Source organism: Falco cherrug, chromosome 3 (assembly GCF_023634085.1).
Source record: "Falco cherrug isolate bFalChe1 chromosome 3, bFalChe1.pri, whole genome shotgun sequence".
NCBI lineage: Eukaryota > Metazoa > Chordata > Aves > Falconiformes > Falconidae > Falco > Falco cherrug.
Genome location: NC_073699.1, coordinates 49,655,392 through 49,675,874, shown reverse-complemented (window position 1 = coordinate 49,675,874; position 20,483 = coordinate 49,655,392).

Sequence of the window (20,483 nt, the reverse complement as noted above, 5' to 3'; positions counted from 1 at the left end):
ATGAAAACTTTAAAAACAGAACAGAACTTTAAATTGCTACTATGATTATTGTATTAAATAGTACTAAAATTTTCAGTGTTTTCACCTGAATTTAGCTTATCTTCACAGCTAGGAAGCAGAGACTCTTACAGTAAAAAAAGAGAAAGTTTTCATTCCTCTGCAGAAATAAATGTACTCTCTGTATTCCTACATCTTGCCAAATGATATGCCAGATATATCTTAAAAATACAAAACTTGTTTATGATACAGCCTCCTGAACAAATAGAGATGTCTGAGACCTCATGAGAGAAATAATGAAGAGTGAAAATAATTATGAAGAAACTTCAACATAACAGATACATTTCTACTTCTAAGAACAGCTATTAGCTCAGCAGAATTGTAACTGAACATTCTGGAAGTGGAGAAATATCAAAGAAATCAAAACGATTACATGAGATGTATTGGATAACAAGCAGTATGGGAGATGAAGCTTGATTCTTCACAAAGAGATAAGGGAATGAAATTCTCCACTAGTGCCAGTGAATTCATTGCACATGTTGGCAGCGTCAAGCACCAAGTGCAGAGTCATTATAGACAAAGGCATTGCCAAAGTTGCCAAACCCATGTAGCACCTGGTTGAATAAAAATAATAAATCAGCCTGGAATGAGTTATGTTAGCAAGCTTGTGTTGAGTAAAACTGCTAGATATATACATAGCAGAAAAACTACAAGTCATTAAGTGTTCAACTTTGAAATGACATTTCAAAATCATACTAGCCGTGTTTGTATAACATACTACTTCAAAAGTGTCAGTTTGGAGGAATAAAAAGGATGAAGAAGAAAAGATACCTTAACTAATATTAACAAGGGAATGATTATCCAAGTAAAATTATATATTGGCTCATGGGAACATTAAGGTTTTTGGCATGTTCTCTATGAAATATTCTATTCACTGAAATAACAGAAAGATTTCATCTTCTCTCTAACCACCTTCTTTCTTAAATGTTTACTCAACAGTACCTTCAAGAAAGCCCACAAATTTTGGAGTACTCCTTTCCTGCCAATAGATTCTACCAAAGAAAGCTGGAAACAGGCATTTCAGGTGAAGTTTCTCAAAGCCTTAGCGGAAACATGTACCCAGTTCTCCTAGGCTTTCTATAGAAATACTCAAGGGACTGTGGACAACTCTCCATTTAAAGGATGTATAAAAAAGTAATCCTTAATGAGTTTTGTTGTTGGGATTGTACTCCACTGAAAGGGGATATTGCTGTTTCGAGTTACAGTTTTATGAAATACAGGCTGATCTAAAACTGGGAAATGCAAATATTTTTCTCTTCACAGTCTTATTTATTTTAATATATAGCCTTAATAAGTAACTGAAAGCAGTTATTTAATAAGCAGTGAAAATTAGGTGTAGGTGATGTCAAATATGGATTAAGCCTTTCAAAAAAAATCCCATAATAAGGCTAAATATTAAGAGTAACAAATTTTCTCAGCTCTTGTTGCTAATTAAAAACAGCCCTCAAACACATCTTTCTCCTGATCATTGCATTATTGAATGCATAAATAAAAAACCAATAATCATACCACTGTTGTGGTAGGGAACTTTCTATCATGGATACTCCAGATTTTTATTTGCAATTCAGATAGCTGATCAGCTGCAAAAATATTTTTGAGTCATAATATCAGATTATGACATAATTAACTAGTTTTCAAGTTATTAGAAGTCTTGATTCTAAAAGCAAAATTACTCTGTTTAGGTCAACCTTACGTTAGAGAATTTTTTGACTTCTAAGTTATTGATGTGATTGCTGTCTGTTTTACGTATTTGTGTCTGTATGTGTCATTCTTACCTTTCGCACACCATCGCAAAAGCTAGTACAGGTGACATCTGTAACACCTCCAGCGTTAGCTTCTGAAAACTTCATTGAGTATTTGTAGCATCAGACTAAATCTTGTGTGTATAAATCATGCTTTCCAACAAAGGAAATGAGCCCTGGAAATCTTAACAGAAAGCTCACTTATCTCATTGTCCACATAGTCCTGAAAATTACAAAACTCAACATAGCTGTATGAATATCCTGAGCTGTGACAACTGTGTCTTTCCCTCAGTTACCTTCATGTCTTTTCTTACAGCCTTTTCACTGAAGCCCGCCTATGACCCTCTAAGTAGAACCATACAGGTTCTCATCAGGAAATATCTCTGATTTGGACTTGTCTGCAGGCAAGCTCCTGCCTTTTTTCTATTGCTCACATACCACCATTTCCATTCCAGATTAGAGAAGTCAACAGCTAAACATCTGCTGAACACCTGCCTTTCAGCCTAGGTTCTTGTCCTCAGAGCTCCCTAGGCTTCCAGCTGTGGTTCTTCAAAGTTTTTTTTATTCTGATAGCCATGTCTTGGGAAAGTGCTTAGACAACCTCTTCTGCTGCTCTGTCAGCAGCATACACAAAACTCCAACAGCTATTGTCAGCGATGTCTTACCTGATCCCTGACATCTGCTTCTGTCAGGGAAATCCTGCGCATCATTTTCTCTTACCCTTTCTGCTTATGTACAGCACATACTTGTTATACAAAGAAAAGCCTAATGACATTGTAGAAACAGTGATCTTAGTGTTCCTGGGTTTTAAGAATTCTGAATGGCAAAGCAAAATTCAAATGGGTCTTAACATTAGTTATCACAATGAAAACAGCCAGCTAAAAAAAGCATTTTTAAAATTATCTTGTGTGGCTATAAAGAGGGAAAATATTGGCATCTTTTTCCTTTCACTCTGAAGTATTTTGACACAGGATTAATACTTTTCCTCCTGCTCTAAATTTTTAGGATTTATTTTATAGATATATCCTACTGAAAACAGTCTGATTTGTTCAGGAGAATCATTTCCCCAGTGCAGATTTTTCTGTTATATTTTTAAAACTTTGTTAGTTCTTATTGTTTCTTAAAATAGTCAGATTTATCCAAATTACATTATTTTTAATAATATTGCAATAGTCTTGCTAAACTTTGAATAACTTTACTATTGTATGTTCCAAAAGTCAGGTTGTACCATAAGACACACAGTGATCTCACATGGACACCTTACACATTGCATGGAAACAACCTGAAGTCACATTCATCTCTGCATGCAGCATTGTGGTTATATGATCACAATTCGATTTGAATTTACATTCTGATGCATCTTGTCAACATTTAAAAATACCATACTAATACACTAAATAATTACAATGCATAATATCAAAACATAGGGTACAACAAAATGTGGGCTGTCCAAACCCCTATAAATAGGTATATGCAAAATAATCTCCAGTTTCAAGTATCTATACACAAATATATATTTTATATAAATGCATAATCACATATGCAACTTTTTATACATAGAGGAATTAAGGTCTCAGGGAAAAAAAAAACTTTTTCTTTCTAACCTTGAAGAGATCATTTCAATAGAATGTAAATAGTACTATACACCTTTCCTAAGAAGTTTACACAAAAGTAAGGGAGAGCCATAAGTGGGGTTTTTTTTAATATTTTTTTTCCTCAGTGAATCAGTGAGAGCTGCAAGGATGCCAGGTCTTTAATCGTAAAGAATTTAAAATGCTTAGATCCAGAACGGGATAACAACTATCTGAAAAAAGAGGGAAATATGTTTCCAGGGACTGTGCTTGCTTTCTTTTCTTACACAGTTTGTTGAACAGCCTACATGGCCAGGGGCTGTTCTGGACCTAATCCTAGGAAATGAGCCAAGCAGGGTAAGTAAGGCTGAATGCTGGGAGTGGCTAGTGTTCACCGCAGTCTCATTAGGCATAGACAATCTCTTGGTTGAAGTCACTTGCCCTCAGTAACTAAGTATATGTTTTCTTCTGGCCTTTCTAAAAGCAGTCATTTAGTTTAACAGTCATTCCCTCTGCGCTGGAAATTTCAGCAAAGAACATGTGGAGAGCTCTGGAAACTAAATACTTGCTCAAAAACTCCAAAAAGGTCAACATGTGCTTTACACTTCACTTTGGGTTACATAACACACTAAGAGATGTGAATTGCTTTTCAAAATTTTGATCAGATTGCCTAATCCTATGTCCATACAAGTTATGAACCAAATATTGTTACTGTCATTACCAGCAGAAAAATTAGGCCCATCCCTCCTAATAGCGAAAAGGCAAAGGGACTGTTCTGCTAAATTATTTACAAATAATTTCAAATAATACGGACAGATATGGTAGCAAGAAAAAAAAAGCAGAAATTTTGGATTAGATTAATTTTCTCCTAGTGACTTAAACTTTGTAACAGTTAAGCAATTTTTCTTCAATTTTACAAAAAAAAAAAAAAAAAAAGACGTAAAAATAAAACCTAATCCTCCCACCTCACCAAATAAACAAAAAATCCTCATCTATTTTTCTTTTCTTTTGGAGAAAATATGGCAATTTGTATTCCAATTTTTCAAGCCAAAGTTACAGGGGGCTAAAATAGGGCTTTATAATGGAAGTTGATTGCAACCCTAACTATAGAGGGGCTACTGCTTTTCCATAATAAAGAGCTGCACATTTCCAAGGAGAGGAGGAGAATACTGCTCTGCACGACTTCTTGTAATTTTGCTTCTTTAAATTAAGGTTGTGTCTCGGGAACTTTCTTAGTTCTTTTGAGCATGAAGTTTGATATTTCACTTCATGTGGTTTTAATTTTGATCTAGCACACTGACATTGTGCAGTTGATACATTTTAGAAATGGGGAAAAATATGAAGCCTTGCACTTTGTCAGAGCTGTGATACTAATTTAGTTTGTTTATTTCTTTTTCTTTTTGTATGAATCATATGAAAAGGCCATGCAGGCTAAAGCAGCAATTTAAACATATTTGGATTTAGTTTGCTTGCTTTGTATTGTCTTCTTGCTTAACGGTAGAATGATTTTTGGCTGTTTAAATTTCAGTCTGGAATGAGTGCTGGCTGTTTTTCCTTTTTCTGGGCATAAAATGGGGGAGACCACAGAGACAGTGTCAGGAATGTAAACTGTGATCATAATAACCAGTGCCCAGGTATGAGATTATTAGCCTCAGTTTCTATTGCACAAAGGTTTAACTAGCATTAAATGTTTTTCAGTTGGCTGGATGCTTCACCACCACTAAAGGCTGCTGAAAAACAACCAACAGCAAGCAAAAGAATAAGATTATTTAAGCATAAATTTAGAATGCTTTTAAATAATTAACAGTCAGATTGTTGGGGTTTTTTCAATGTCTTCAAGAGAGTACAAAAGAGATGAGTTTTGAAAAAATGAACATCCATGGAGCAAAGATTAAACTGCATATAAATTCAGACATATGCCCTGATCTCCAAAACTTTCATTTAACATTCAACTCCATTCCTAACTATTGCTCCATTGCTACTAATATCTGCAAAACCCCATCAAGCTAGCATTTGTGTTATGTCTGTGATTAGTGAACCTAACACTTTTAAATGTTTTCATTACACTGATAGGTCAGAGTATCCTTCCACAATTAAGAGCCTTGCTTTAAGGCATTAAATCTAAGAGCCCACCATACTTACAAGCACACCTACTGCATATAAAGCGTCTCACCTTTTTAGGGACAGTAGGCAAAAAACTTCACTTCTACAAAAGAGGTGTGGAGTTTTTTTCTCACAGATTGAAAACACTTTGGAGCAGAAGTATAATATACCAATAAGTATTGCTAAAAGACTCATGCATTTTAAATCTTTTCTGCAGTATTAAAATCTTAAGTGACTGGAGGAAATTAGTTTAAAAATTTAATTCTCACACACACACGTATTAATTGAAATGATTGAATAAAGAACTGCCTCTGAAGACAAAATTTACATTTTACATTTACAAAACGTCTCCTAACATTACTGAGTAAACATATAACACATGTATTTTGTTATCGTGTATCCACGAGTATTGTCTTTAATGTTAAACTTACCCTTTCCAACTATTACTGAAAACAGTAATATTGTTGTTCAGAAGTATTTTTCAGAAAACGAGAGTGTGGTTTTCACACTTAAGAAAGCTGCTATTACATTACTAACAAAGAAAACTGGAATGTCATATATTTGTGTATCCAGGAAGAAAATTTTCTTTCCGTTTTAGGCATTCAAGGTGAAAAAAAAATCTATCAGGTCTTGAAGAAGCAGTAAAAGTTGTGCTTCTTTTCAAATCTGTGTATGAATAAACATGAGAAAGACTATTTATCAGTCATAAAACATTAAACCACACATGGACCACAATGATACTTTCTTTTGTTTTCTAAATTAGTTCTATATGCAGAATGTTTCAACACTTTTTATAATGTATCTAAAATGTAATTTTATGTAGCAAATGTAAAAGCAATGTCTGATTATAGATGAACCACACTGAATTGCCATTTCCATACAAAAACAGTGTGACCCAAATTAAGTCCCTTATATAAAAAATAAATGTCATTTTCCATTTTCAAACAAAATGCACAAAATAGGTAAGTGAAGAAATGCATATTCAGATGACACTTAAATGCGAAACTAGTGTATCTTCCAGATTGTCAAAAAGAAGTAGCAAATGTATAAGATGCACTCTAGCTGAAAATCCACATCTTTGACTTCAACCTTGCATTAAGAAAATAAGTACAAATGCAATTCTTTGAATCAAGATTTATTGCCCATTTATTCAAATGATAGTAAGAATTGGAGCCTTAAATCACTATGATTTACATCTATCTATACTCATCTAGGTTCTGCAAGAGTTGTCTAAAATATTGTGATTTAAGCTCTGTAGACCTCTAACTCCATAAAGTCCACTGATATTAAATTAAAATTGAGTAAGGCCAGAAAAAAACTACCAGACTGTGAATGGATCAACTGATATTTAAAATTCTGCTTAGTAGTTGCCATTGACTGAAAAAACTAAACAAAATCACAAACATACCAGGAATGGAGTGAAAATGGAGCATCCGATTGTTTTCATAATTAACTTACTAAAGATATGACTAATTTTATAATGTTTTAAAGCATCCATATGCATTAATTTGCACACTGCTGTATTTAGAAAGTCAGCTAAGGATAGAAATTCTGGTGGGGTAAGCACTGCCAAACACAGAACAAGAACCAAAGAGCCCCTAAGTTTCAGTATATTGTCTTCACAAAAAAAAAGTCATCTTCAAATAAATCCATGGTCAAAGTTAAACCCACTAAAGTGAGAAAATGCACGTGTAGGCCTTTAATGTCTTACTTGCTTAATTACTTTGTTCTGTTGAAATTATTCTGTTCTTTGTCTTGGAGGCTTAAACTTTCCATAAATAAACCGTACATCCAGGAGTTTAAAGAACACCTCGCTCATTCATACCATCCACTAGACCTTCTGTCACTAAGAATAGGCCTGTCACTGCGACTTTAACACGTTTCAGTGTGGCTGACAGCATTCCTAGGAAAAAAGTGCAGTTCATTGTCAAGTATTGACCAAGAACGGCACACCACTAACTCTTCATAGCTAGGGTGTGTGTTATAACCAGTCCAAAATCATGTTCCCAAACAATAATAAAGAGAAGTAGTCACTTTCTATTAAAAGAACAGAATAATTAAGATTTAGGGGACAGTACCAACATCTTAAGAGTTTGTTGGGTTTTTTTGTTTCAAAAATCAGCTGATAGCCATAGCCACGGCTTGTTAGAGAACAGGTTTAATGTGTTAGCTGTGAGACTAATGATTTAGCAGTTATTTGCTTTTAAGTTCCCACATGGAACATTGCAAAGGGCTAGCTGACCTTACACACTATTCAACTAGCAATGCTGAGACCTAGTGCAGAAGTGTTATATAACAAGCTCAGAATTTATTTTCTTTCATTAACTTAGACCTTAAACATAATCTGACATTTTTTGTGGCTTAAAAGTATATAAGCATCTGTTAGCAGAAGCCCTTTATCTCACATAACAAGAGAATTCTGTTTATAATGTGTCACCAGCTGCTCAGTCAAAATGGGTTCTATTAGAACTAATTTAATTTTACATAAGTTGATCTATTTGCATTCTGAGTCTCCAGTTAAACGACTAGGTACTATTTTGTAGACTGATCCCGCTTCAAGCCTCAGTGTATGGACAATGCTTAATCAGTGTGTACATCAGGAAATAAACATAATCAGCAAGTGCACTAATTAAGCCAGGAAAATTTTGCAACATGCATACACTGTATGGATTAACAAGGCAATTCATTAGAAATCTTAATTATGGAATATTATATTTTCCGTACATTTTATTTTATGATGCTTCAGATGAGTTTTCTCTAAATACAGAAGCCATCTACACTTCTCAAAGTAGACAGTGAGATCCTTTTAACTCAGGCACATCTGTGTAGCCTCTAGTCTGGAAGCCTCTGTGGAAAACATGCTTTGTTATCTCCAGCCAGATAACCTGATATGCTCCCTTAAACAAGCGGTTGCTAATCAAATGTTAATATGCAGATGACTGAAAAATAAATACAAAATAAAACATATAGATAAAAATGTCATTTTGTGACTTGGAGCCTCTCCTCATCCATAAAACCAGGATTTTTGGTGTTTATCTCTGGAAAGTCAACAACTAAACACCTAGGGCTTGAGAGACGGCACTCAGGTTTTAATGAAAAAAGCTTCCATTGAACTCAGCATGCTTTCGGCTTTTAATACAAACCAGCTGCAAAATTCCGAAGCAGAGATATCAATAAATTCCAAACATGCAATGTATGGGGTCCTCTTCTCTGTCAGATGACCCCACTTAGTTGACTCCCTGTCTAACCGAAGATTGCATCCTACCATGCAGCTTCACATAAACTTCTTGCTGAAGGGGTTCTGCAGGGGGAACGAAGGAGGCTGGTCTCATGGGAAGTACAGACAACCAACTAAGCAGCTTGTATCAGCCTAAGTGGACTTTGTATAAAGCACTTTATCTGTCGGAAAGAAGTATTATCATATAACTGAATTTGTCTGAAGTTCTCATGTACTGATGGAGGAGGACTCAGAAGGTGAGCATAGCTTTCTTCTGTGTAGTGAAGAAACAGGGTATTCCAGAGCTATGCATTAGTAAGCAAGTTGTATTACTTTTAAGATTTGCATGTACAGCTTTCATTTTTACAGGGAAGACTATCATGATTTTGAATAACAGTGAAGTGGTTCCTGCAGCATCTTCTGAAGAGGGAGGCACAGCACTGTTTCCAACAGGAAAAGGACACATAGCTGTGCTTAGGTAATAAGAAATATTTAACAGGATAGAAAGTTCATGTAAGTCTGCTCATCTGTCAGGTGTTCCATATCGAGATAGCCTAAGAACATTCCCTGGAGCACCTGTACATTTGGTTCATTATTCCAGTGTGTAAACAAGAGAAAAAGAAGGGTTGAAGGTCCCCTAGCTCATTCTTTTTAAACCTTTGGTTAGCATACCTGCAAAGGAGGTTTCTACAGAGGCAGGAAAACATGGACCATCTACTCTCTAACATGATACAAGGCATCCTTGTTGCCCTTTTAGGAAATTATTCTTTGCTCGGTTTCCATCCTTATCTCAAAATCTCTTGTGGGAGGTGAACATACTTTTCCAGCTCAGTAGATGCAATCTGCATAAACCATCAGCAGATTCACTGTTGGGAATATTCTAGCCATCACAAGAAATGGTGAAATGATGTTATGAATCTTTGCCATTACCATAGCCAAACTTATTTCTTCAAACATAGGTGTGGTTGAAGTCCAATGTTAATTTAGTTTAGGTCCAATGGAAATGATCATGGACATGGGCACACCTACACATTTTCCTTTTACTGCAGTACAGGACAAATTCTGTTCTTGTTTATATCCTGCTTTGTATGTAAAATATTACTTTGAACTGCCAGGGTTGCCTGCCTCTGGATATTTGTTATATTTAGTGGAATAAGTCAATTGAAACTTGAATATTCCTTTATATTAAGATGAGTAAAGTCTATGAGCTTTAACTGTAAACTTAAAAACTACTGTCAAATAAGAGTTACACTCTGGTTTGTTGCTGGCAGAAATGCCAAGCGGTGCCCATATTAGGATGGTCCCTTGGTATCCACATGAGTCATAAACGTGTCTTTTGGCCACTGCTTCATTTATCGCTCATTATGTTTGTTGTGGACTGGTAAAGGCAGATATAAATAGAAAAATGCTTACGTAATATGATGGACAATTTTGTTTAAACGTTTTGAATAGCTTAGCCAACAAAACTTGACAAAGTAGTTATTATTGGCATCTGAAAATTCCCATCCCATAAAGGATTATTCATGTATATTTAGGCCACGATTACCATTTTATTTGTGGCAAGAGGCATGACAAAAAAAAAAAAAAAAAAAGAGAGAGAGAGAGAGAAAACCAGGGGCTAATATATTCAGTGAAAGCACTTAGTAGATATATGAATATATTCATGTAGGGGACACAGGGCTTAACAGCACAATAAAAATGCATTCCCAAAACAGAGGCCAGATCACTTAAATGAGATGGAAAAGGATATGTGACAGCACCAAACCCTTGTCCAGAGTTCTGGCCTAAAGGCAATGAAATAAGTGAATTGACAATCTGGGTAAAGCTTTTGTTGTTGAGAGTAATAATTCACATGTTCTTTGTATGAACATGACAAGACAAAATTAATTTTGTATCCAGTTCTTCCTTCTATCCTAAATCAGCCTACAATACAGCTCAAGTTTCTTAAAAGGACATTGTTCATCATTACAGTCCAACAGTATAGAAAAAAAAAAGATTAAAGTTTTGCAACTTCCCTAATCCTGCAGTAATACTTCTTTTCACATCACAGATGGTACTTATTGCTTTCTTGAGACCATTAAATTATGATATTGCCTGGCTTTTAATTTACATTAAAAAATAAGCTAAGATTTTTTTTTTGAAAGTTCACTTGAAGTATAAATTAATTTTCATTAGTTTATTAGTTCCAAAGTATATTTGCCTTTGAGCAATGACTGTCACATCATCAAGTCATGGAAAATTCAATCTGTCATAGGCTGAAGGGCCAAACTATAATAACTTCATTACAGCATCACAAAGGGAGATACAGGAAATTATATTGACGGTAAATTATTTTTCTCCAATCTAACTAATCCAAACAGTTAGAGGACTTTTCTAATAATATGAGTTTAGAAGAATACAATCCTATGTCATTGCTGATTTCACAAAACCCAGAGGTCATACTGAGCAAGTGTGGACAAAACTGTTCTACTGGTTGTATGCTAGAAAGTATAAGATTATCACAGACTTGTTTCAGGGACCCGTTTTCTACCAATATTATCTTAGGTCTGAGTTACCAGCGATGGTGATAGGCAGCAGTTACTTGCATCTAAATAAAACAAATTGTCAGGTTCTCAAATTTTACAGAACTCTTAAGAAATAACTGTTAATATAAGTGTTCATAGGGCCCAAAGACTTTGTTCAGAATTGTGGTATTGCTAACTGTGTTTATATATAACCACATATGTATATAACTACTTTACAATAGATATCATCCCGAACTACACAGCTAGAGGTTTGTACTCTCCTTGTAAAATGATATAGCCAGGTAGAAATGACTACCAATGCATGAACGGAAGGACAGGGGAACTGTTTCAAATGAGGCACACCTGGTTTAAACCTGTGCCTGAAATTAACTCAAATAGTTAATCTGTGAAGTTTTCAAACCTACCAGCTTAACTATCTCACTCACTAAAACGTCCTGTAACCATCCATATTTGCACATATAAATAAATATTTTGGGTACGCCAGATACAGGATTTCTAGATGTCAAGTGCCAACATTTGAAAATGTGGTCCTAAGTGTCATATACTACCCCTGATTGATGCACACAGATCAAAATGACTTCAGAGAGGGTTCTACACACAGATTGAGGGTAAGATATGGCTGTAATAAAATGAACATTAATTTATGAACAGTGTTGTTCTCCACCATAGGGCAATGATAGATTCACTGTAAACCTTTTCCATCTGTCAAGTGCACTGCAGTGTTCTTGTGCCTATACTAATATTCTCTCATATTTATAGCAGTGGGTTTTGAAAACCATATCAGACTGAAAACAAAATACACCAAATAAAAAAAGAGGTGGAAAAATCCTGGAAACTGGCTTGAAAGACAGACAGACAGACAGGCAGACAGAAAGAAAAAGAAAGAAAGAAAGAAAGAAAGAAAGAAAGAAAGAAAGAAAGAAAGAAAGAAAGAAAGAAAGAAAGAAAGAAAGGAAGGAAGGAAAGACTAACTTGAAACTTAATCTGCTTTTAGTCTGAACAATGAATTCCAACAAATAGCATTAACATCACTGAAATACAAATATTGGGAGTCTATTTATTGAAATGGTTGTCTACAGTCCTTCATAATGGAGAAAAAAGAGCATATGCTAAACCACCAGCAGAATCATGGTTCAGAGAAAATGGGCAACCTCCATACCAACAGTGGAGAAGTGAGGACTGCAGTACTTCTCCTCCAGCCCCTTAGGTTTATTCCTCAGTCTGAATTTATTTTAGTGTTAGATTAAAGATGAAACACGGTGTAAATGTACAGAAGATTTTACTTTTACAGAAAACATCTCGAAGGATTTTTATGGCATAGGTAAATGCATTGAGGAAATAATGAAAATCAATACTCACTTCTTCATTTGCTGATAATAACTGAATTTAACTTAATAATATTATTTTATCATTTAAAGAGCTGGTTGAATAATGAAAATAATTACTCATGAGGATTTCAGTATCAAGTGATAGAAAAATGTGATTAGGTCACATTAACATTATTTGACTATCTATACAACTAATTGAATAATGGAAACATTTATTCACCAATAATACATTAATCTATCTACAGAAGAAAGGAAACAAGCAATTTGTAAATCAGACCTACATTAAAAGGATCTGATGAATATCTGTAATACTGTCCAAAATTTTTGTTATTGTTACAAAGAATGTGAAAGCTTACTGAAATAATATTGTCATTTACAATGACAGAACCTCAAAAGGGAAATAATTTGTGTAGAACACACTCATATCATTAATCCACTGCATATTTAAATTGATGAATGAGATGACATTTCAAAACACAGAAGGAAGAATAATCTCATATTTTAGGTAGAGGACCAAGAACTATATGACCTGGTTTCTACTTGTAGTCCTACCAATTATTTTCAGAGGATTTTCACCTCCCTACCTGGAAATTACTTGTTACTGAGTTAATTACTTTCACCTTAGGAAAAGCTATGAGCTTTATTCAGAGTCCAGTGACTGAGTATGCTTAACTACCATTGAGTCAGGGTGACTGTATAACGTGGGTCGAATTAACTGAGGCTCAGAAGAACAGAATGCTTGAAAGAAACAATATTCTTACATGGTATCTCACTTCAGCTCCTCAAGGGTCCCTGTGTGGGGAGATTTCACCAGTGAGTGAAATCAGTGATTAAGGATGAAGACCTTTAGTGATTGTTGATGTTACTTGACACTTTACAAAAACAATCAGCCTGAAACACATGAAACCAAAGAGGTTGGAAGCACAAATGTAAAGCTGTGAAAACCATCCTCAGCTGGTGTTTCAGTCTTTGAGTTCACTTAACCAGTGCAGGAACAAAGGTGATCAAGCAGCAGGGAATAAATCCTTTCCTTCAGGAATCTCACTTTATTGAAAATGCCAAGTTCCCAATGTCCTTACCTATCTATGAGCAAATGCCAGTCTTTGGAAGATGCAGCATGCTTTCATTATGAATATTACCTGTAGGGGCTTGGAAAGTGGCAAACAACTTTACTCTGGATGAGCAGCGTTCAGCTCTTCGCTCTGCACTTCATCTCCAATTATTATTAGCCAGCTTGTGAATTAGGAAAGGTTTTCCAGGGCATGGCAGTGGGTAAATTTTATAAAGGATTCCTGCTTGATTCTCTTCAGCAACCTCAGTTCTATTGTCCATGTTTTCTGCTCCTGAGCAGAAAGCAGACTTTAAAGGTGCAAGGTGCTGTTACTCAGCAGAAAGAGGATAGTGGAACCACAACAGGAAACCAGAATTAAGAAAAGAGCAACGCTGTTGTAAAATAATAAAAATTAAAGAAATAGTTTCTCAGGCCTTGAGAAAGAGTCAAATTTTATTCTCATAAAGTCAAATGTTTATTTTAATCTGAAGAGGACACTAAAACTATATAAACAAGTTTAAGATTGAAAGTACAGCTCTTTTCCAAACCAAAGCAAAGGCTAACACAACCAAAAAATCAAATGCTAATTTCTGATTATTCAGAATTCGGTTGCAACTCTGGTTTTCTGTATTAAGGCACCATACCAAATGTCAACAAGAAAAATCAGCTTGAAGTTAATGTTTTAACCTTTTTCATTCTGACAGAAATTGAATTTCCCCCCACACCTTTCTCTTTCAAATAGAATTCATGCAAAACTGGCCACTTTAGTGAAGCATTTTGACTTTGACGAACTGCACATTCCCTGAGCAGCAATACCAGTCAGCCCTTAGCTATAAAGCTGCATGTAAATGAATGACTTGAACCAGCTTGCAATGGCAAAACCTGAATTTTAATATAGCCCTGTACTTTTTTCTGTACCTTTCTCTTCAGAGGACGTATAATAAAGTACAGGTGATGAATATTTATTCAACACTGATTATACTTGAGCTGCATTAGTGTACTTTAGATTAAAGCTCTGTTGTTTCTACTGCTGATTCTCATGCATGGTAGTTTTTAAAGTTTTAGATCTTTTGATTTACACATAAAACTATACTTATTATAATGTCTGCCTTATTAACCTTCTTTTCTGTTCTATATTCTATTAATTGTGATATTGTATTCATGCAGTGGGTTATTATATTTACAAACTTCCTTATTTTCTGTAAATGTAGAAATTACTATTATTAACCATGTATTCAGTACAAAACTTAGCTATTCAGACTGAAAGTAGGCTCTTATTCTGCTTAAAATGTTCCACTACCAAGAACCTGGACACATTTATTTTTATTTTTTAATTAATATAGAGATGAGGCTCTTGCTATTGTGAAGTCAAAAGTGGTGGTGTCTGCAAAACCAGTGCAGGATTCTACAAGATACTAGCAACCAGAAACCTGACCACACAGTACCTTTAGATGCCAAGAATGTGACTTACTAGAGCCATGAATTTAGTAGTGCATCTGGAAAGGCCACCCAGATATCATCCATAACCTCCAAGACACTGTTTCCTTAACCAGTCCTCTCAGAGTCCGTTTGACTTACACTCTTGGTTTATAAGATGCTAGTGAGAGGGAAATTTCCAAGTTAGATACAGATTGGTATGACTATGTGGGAGGCATGATTTACAGAGGTAGGTACCTGCTATATCAGGTACCTCATGAGCTGGTGCTACAGGGAAGGTAAAAGTAGTCATCTAAAACTCACTGCAGCAAATTTGCTTATGATTGTCTCGACAGTATGAAAAACACAAGCCCTTGGTAGTTTTTCCCAACTTTTTTTTTTTTTTTTTTTAATGGCCTACTAGAGAAAAGAGCAAGCATCTCTGCTAGACATTGTCACCTACTAATCTGAACCTAAACTTACCCTTCACACATCCAAGCCCTGCAGAAAGGAGATTCATCTATCAGTTCAGTGCTGAGGCAAACATTTCTTCCCAGCCCCAAACAACAGCTTGTGCAATGGCGAAGAGTAAGCATAAAGCTCAATGTAAACTGGATAAGAACAGAGCAGAGGTATTCTCTCCACCCAAGTACACCATAGATAAACTATTTTCTACCCTTTTCAAACAAGTTACCAGGTAGATGGTAGCATTTTGCTCTACCACTATAATCAAAATTTGGTGGAAAAAAACTGGAGGAGAAATAGCCGAGAGGAAAAAAAAAATACACTGAAGAAGTTATTTTTCCTACTGGCTTTGTATGTGTACTTTCTTCTCTCTGTTTCTCTTCCTCCCTCCTTGCACACAGAGGTTACAAAGACTATTAAAATATAAGGACAATAAAACTAGAATTGGGCATATATGGAAAAAAGCTTAGGTAAGCATCGTGCAGCCAGAAAATAAATATCATGTCAGAATGTGATAATCTTGCAAGATCTTACATTCAGTGCATGCAATAAAGTGCTTTCAGTGTACAAGCATGTCTCATTCTGCTGAAAACCACATCTATGTTTGCTAGACTACCATTACAAATGCAGAACATTCTCTGATGACTGTGCATCTGTCAGCATCAGTTCCTTCAACCAAAACTATCATGGTGACTACAGGACCAATGAAAGAAAGTAAAAATGTCAAAACTTACAGTCTCTGAAAATGGAACTGTGAGAGAAATGCAATGGTGTATGAAATAAGGAAAAAGAAAAGGATCGAAGGGAGAAGTTAGATAGGCCATTATTCATTATTTAGAATTCTATATTAACAACATTTACTTGTCTGTGTCTGAGAGCATCTTATAATGTCAGTAAGTCTGTGTACACACCCCAAAACACATGCAAATTTCCTGATCTAAGGAACCAAGAAACAGTCAAGCTGGAAGCAAGAACAAAATTGTAGCAAAGAAAATGATGCAACACAGTAAAGGCAGACAGCAACAAAAATACAGTCACCTAAATAAAACTTTGGTAGAATCTATGCCAGCTGTTTTGACATAGGGTATGTGTAGAAGCCAATCACTTTCTCAGTTACAATTCTTAACAAGATGGACCAGAGGCAAAGTGAGCAAGTACCCCCATGCCAAGGGATGTACTTCCGAAGAGTGGGTTTCAGCATTCCCTCAAGAGGGCATCCACCTCACTACAGCTGTGAGCTTAAGAGGACAAGTCCATTTGGACACTCAGCTTGTCTTAGAACAACAGAAATAACAGACAAAAATGGCAGCTTATAAAGAACCTGAAAGACCTTGAACATCCTCAGAGACCAACCCAAGCAGTCAATTATCATCCCCCAAGAGACAATTTCCTTCATGAGAAAAAATACAGAGTAACCAGTTTGATGATGTTGTAACTTAGCTACAAAGAACTTCAGAAACTCATCACAAATGAAATATTAATGAGGCAGTGGATCCTAGAGAACTCAAACAGTATGCACTACCAGAAATTAAATCGTTAAATATCTTGGCTAACCGCCATTTCAGTGATCATTAGTCTGAAATATTTGGCTAGTAAATTCAGTATCTTTAATTTTAATCAGATTTGAGTGTTTGCAAATGTTGCAGCTGTTGCTATAAAGATAATTAAATAACTAAATAGCCAACAACTTGGTGGGTTTTTTTTATGAGATTTGAAGATTAGAGTTATTTGCAAACTCCTCAGGCCCCACTGCTCCCAGTACTGAAAAGGGAACAATTTCAGTGCATGATTTATGTGAAATTTATTTGCTGTCTTAGTCCAGTTCCAAACAAAGTATGACAGACAGCACAAATCTCACCATCATAACAGGCATCTTTGTTTTCAATCTCAGCATAAAGCCAAAAGAAACCACAGAGATGTAATTATGCACCTCCTCTCCTTACAATTGGTCCCACTATGTGAAAAGCAAGCTGATGGCATGGATCAGGAAGAAGGAATTCATAGTTCTCACTATCTGTACTGACTTCTTTTGTTTGTTTGTTTGTTTGTTTGTTAGTAGTGGACAACACATCTGACTTTCAAGCTACCATCAACCCTCTACACCAAGTTGTGGAATTACAAAAAGGAATACTTTTCTTATTGTAATTATGATGAATGTACTGAGTCACATGCTGCTTTCACTGCAAATCAGTATATATTCAAAGGAAATCAGCTGACAATTGTTATCCCAGATTTGTATTGGCATAGTAGTTGTGATCACTGGCTCTACAGGCTGTTGCTGATCTTTGGCTTGGGAGGCAAATTTATGTCTAGTCTTTAATATTGAAGAAGCAAAATGTTTATCAGAAAATAATGTGAAGTACAACTCTCTCCTCAGCTTCGTAGCATGTTGCTTTTATTACACTCAGAGTATCTTGAAATAAGAGTCCCATAATGGACTGTAACTTACAGGTACTACCTTGAGTGATATTCTGTGGGAGAGGAGGATAGAGAATGTCTGAAGAGAGATGTGTGAGAGGACTACAGAGAACGTCTGACCATTACTGATGGGGGATAGAGAATGTCTGAAGAGAGACGTATGAGAGGAGGATGGAGAATGTCTGATCTGGCAGGAGATGAGAGAACAGCTGGGTATTGTGAAGGAAAGTAAGAAAGATAAACATGGTTATCTAGTAGCAAAAAGGTGTCTGCATGCTTGTAGTGATATACAGCCATGTAACTGCATGAACGGTTTCTGCCCTGAGCCTGGTGGTACACACAGCTGGAATTTGTATTTGGGCTCAGAGGTATAAACTTGACCTTCTCTGGACAATAAAGTGTCTCTGGTTACACCACAACCAGAGTCCATGCCTTCATACGCCACAATATTCTATCAGGGAGAACTCCATGAAGCGTGAAATCCTATGGAAAATAAGTTTGTTTATGCAACTCTGGACAACGTTTCTACTTTCCAAGTACAGTTGCTCTGTTTGCACACTTGCTATTTCAAGTAAGTATCCAGGATTGGCCCACAGTATGGTAGCCCAGAAAGAGCCAAATCCTTAGAAATTCTTTGGTGTGGCTGTAAAGCAGCACAAGGCACAGCATGAAATATTCTAGGAAATGTAGATATAACCTGGCTCAGTGGTGATGGTGTTTTGATTCAAGAAAAACAGGAGGGATTTATGCAACACTCACCTTCAAAATAATACAGAATCTCTTATTGACACTGTCATGAAAGTCAAAACCATGTCCTAGGTGTCACCAGGGTAGCCACATTTTTTTTTGTTGTTGCATTTGTATGCTAATCACATAAGAAGCAAAAATAGGCTTAGATTGGAAATCAAAGATTGGTTGTATACAGGTAATGGAGTGCTTGAATGCTTTATTTAAAGATAGAAGGCTCTTGAACCAAGCTTTATTATTGAACTAAGACTATCTATCCTTTTTGACACTTTTTAAATTAAGTTCTTCCTCTAATTTATGTTTTTGTCAGCTTTCCTCCCTTACCTGGCTTTAAACTGATTTTTTTTCTCTCAAAGTAATAAACTACTTCGGAGGGGAGAGAAAAAAATTTTAATGACCCTAGGCACTCAGATTAACAAAATGGATCATTTGTATACAGCTGCAGAATTATGAAACCTTTTGAAATAGAGAGTCTATAACATTTTACCAGCAATACACTGCTTCTACACATTGCCACAAAATTTTTGCTAGCACTCTGTACATTCTCAATTCTTAACATGCTTAAGCAGAATCACATCCCTTTGGTGCAAAATTAGGAGGTCAAATTAAACCAAAGGGATAATGTTGAGGTCAAAACCATCAATGTACTCTTTTTTAATGCTATGATGGATAAACCCCACCAGCCCTTGTACCAAAGCAGCAAACAAAAGCCTGGGTGAGCCTGGATTTGCACCACCAGTCATGTTTGACTCTTTACTGGCTGCTCAATCTGCCTCCTTATTATTGCTAATCCAACCTGCTTCAGAGCACTGTCTGCATCCCGTCTGACTTCAGCAGAGATAGAGAGAGCTGGTTCAGACAAACAGAGCAGGGTAGCAGCTGCAGCCTGATGAGTGGTGGCAGCCAGATAATCTACTGTGATGTCTTGTTGGAGAAAATTTGGGACAATGTAATTTCCTCAGTTTGACATGAAACCCTTTTCAGAGTACCATGAGGCTATACATAGCACACTCAGCCTTCGAATGCTGTAAGCAATATTTGTTTCTCTGTTACAAGAATTAAGATCATACACGTTTGTTCATAACGTGGCTTCCAATTTTCCATAGTTAATGAGTTAAAAGATATGAGTACAGATTGAAAAGATGAACGATCTGTTCAAGAGGAAAATGATAGCAAGTCACACTTCTTACCTGGTTCTTTTCTATCTCTTTTCCTGTCTCTAATGTGATCTTAATTCTTCCTATCACTGGGTAACGCTGCAGGCATTCTTTGAGACTCCTTTAAAAGTAAATAAAGGCGAAATGATTTTTAAAAAAGGAGTTACTGATGTGAAAAGTGATCTTGTTTTCTTCCATTAGAGTCATGTTCACAAAATTGTGCAAACATCCACTTTCCATACTCAATGACGTTTCAAAATGACATCTTATTTTGGCATCTCTTGCATGGCTCCTGTTTTAGCATGAGAAAAAGAATTATAGGTTGTAAGAGTTCTGAATTCTTACGGAACAAGGCTTCATTCAGGAAGTTTCACCCAAAGAAACATCCAATAATGGCTTTAATGGAAACACTATTTCCAGCCAGGTCCCTCTGTGGACATTCTCTTTCCACATTAGAACATATTTTAAAACAGAAAATAAGTATACTCAACTAAAATTAAAAGAACAATGAGATAGGATATTAACTTCAGAACCTCAGTGTGTCCTTTTAAATAAAGTTTCTATGGCTGGCTGAAACTCACATTCTCCCCTAGATTTTTTAGCAGAAGTTCGTTTAAGTACGTTTCTCAGATTTATTCCTTACTGATAGACATATGCTGGGTTTGTACATCTTTTCATCAACTTTG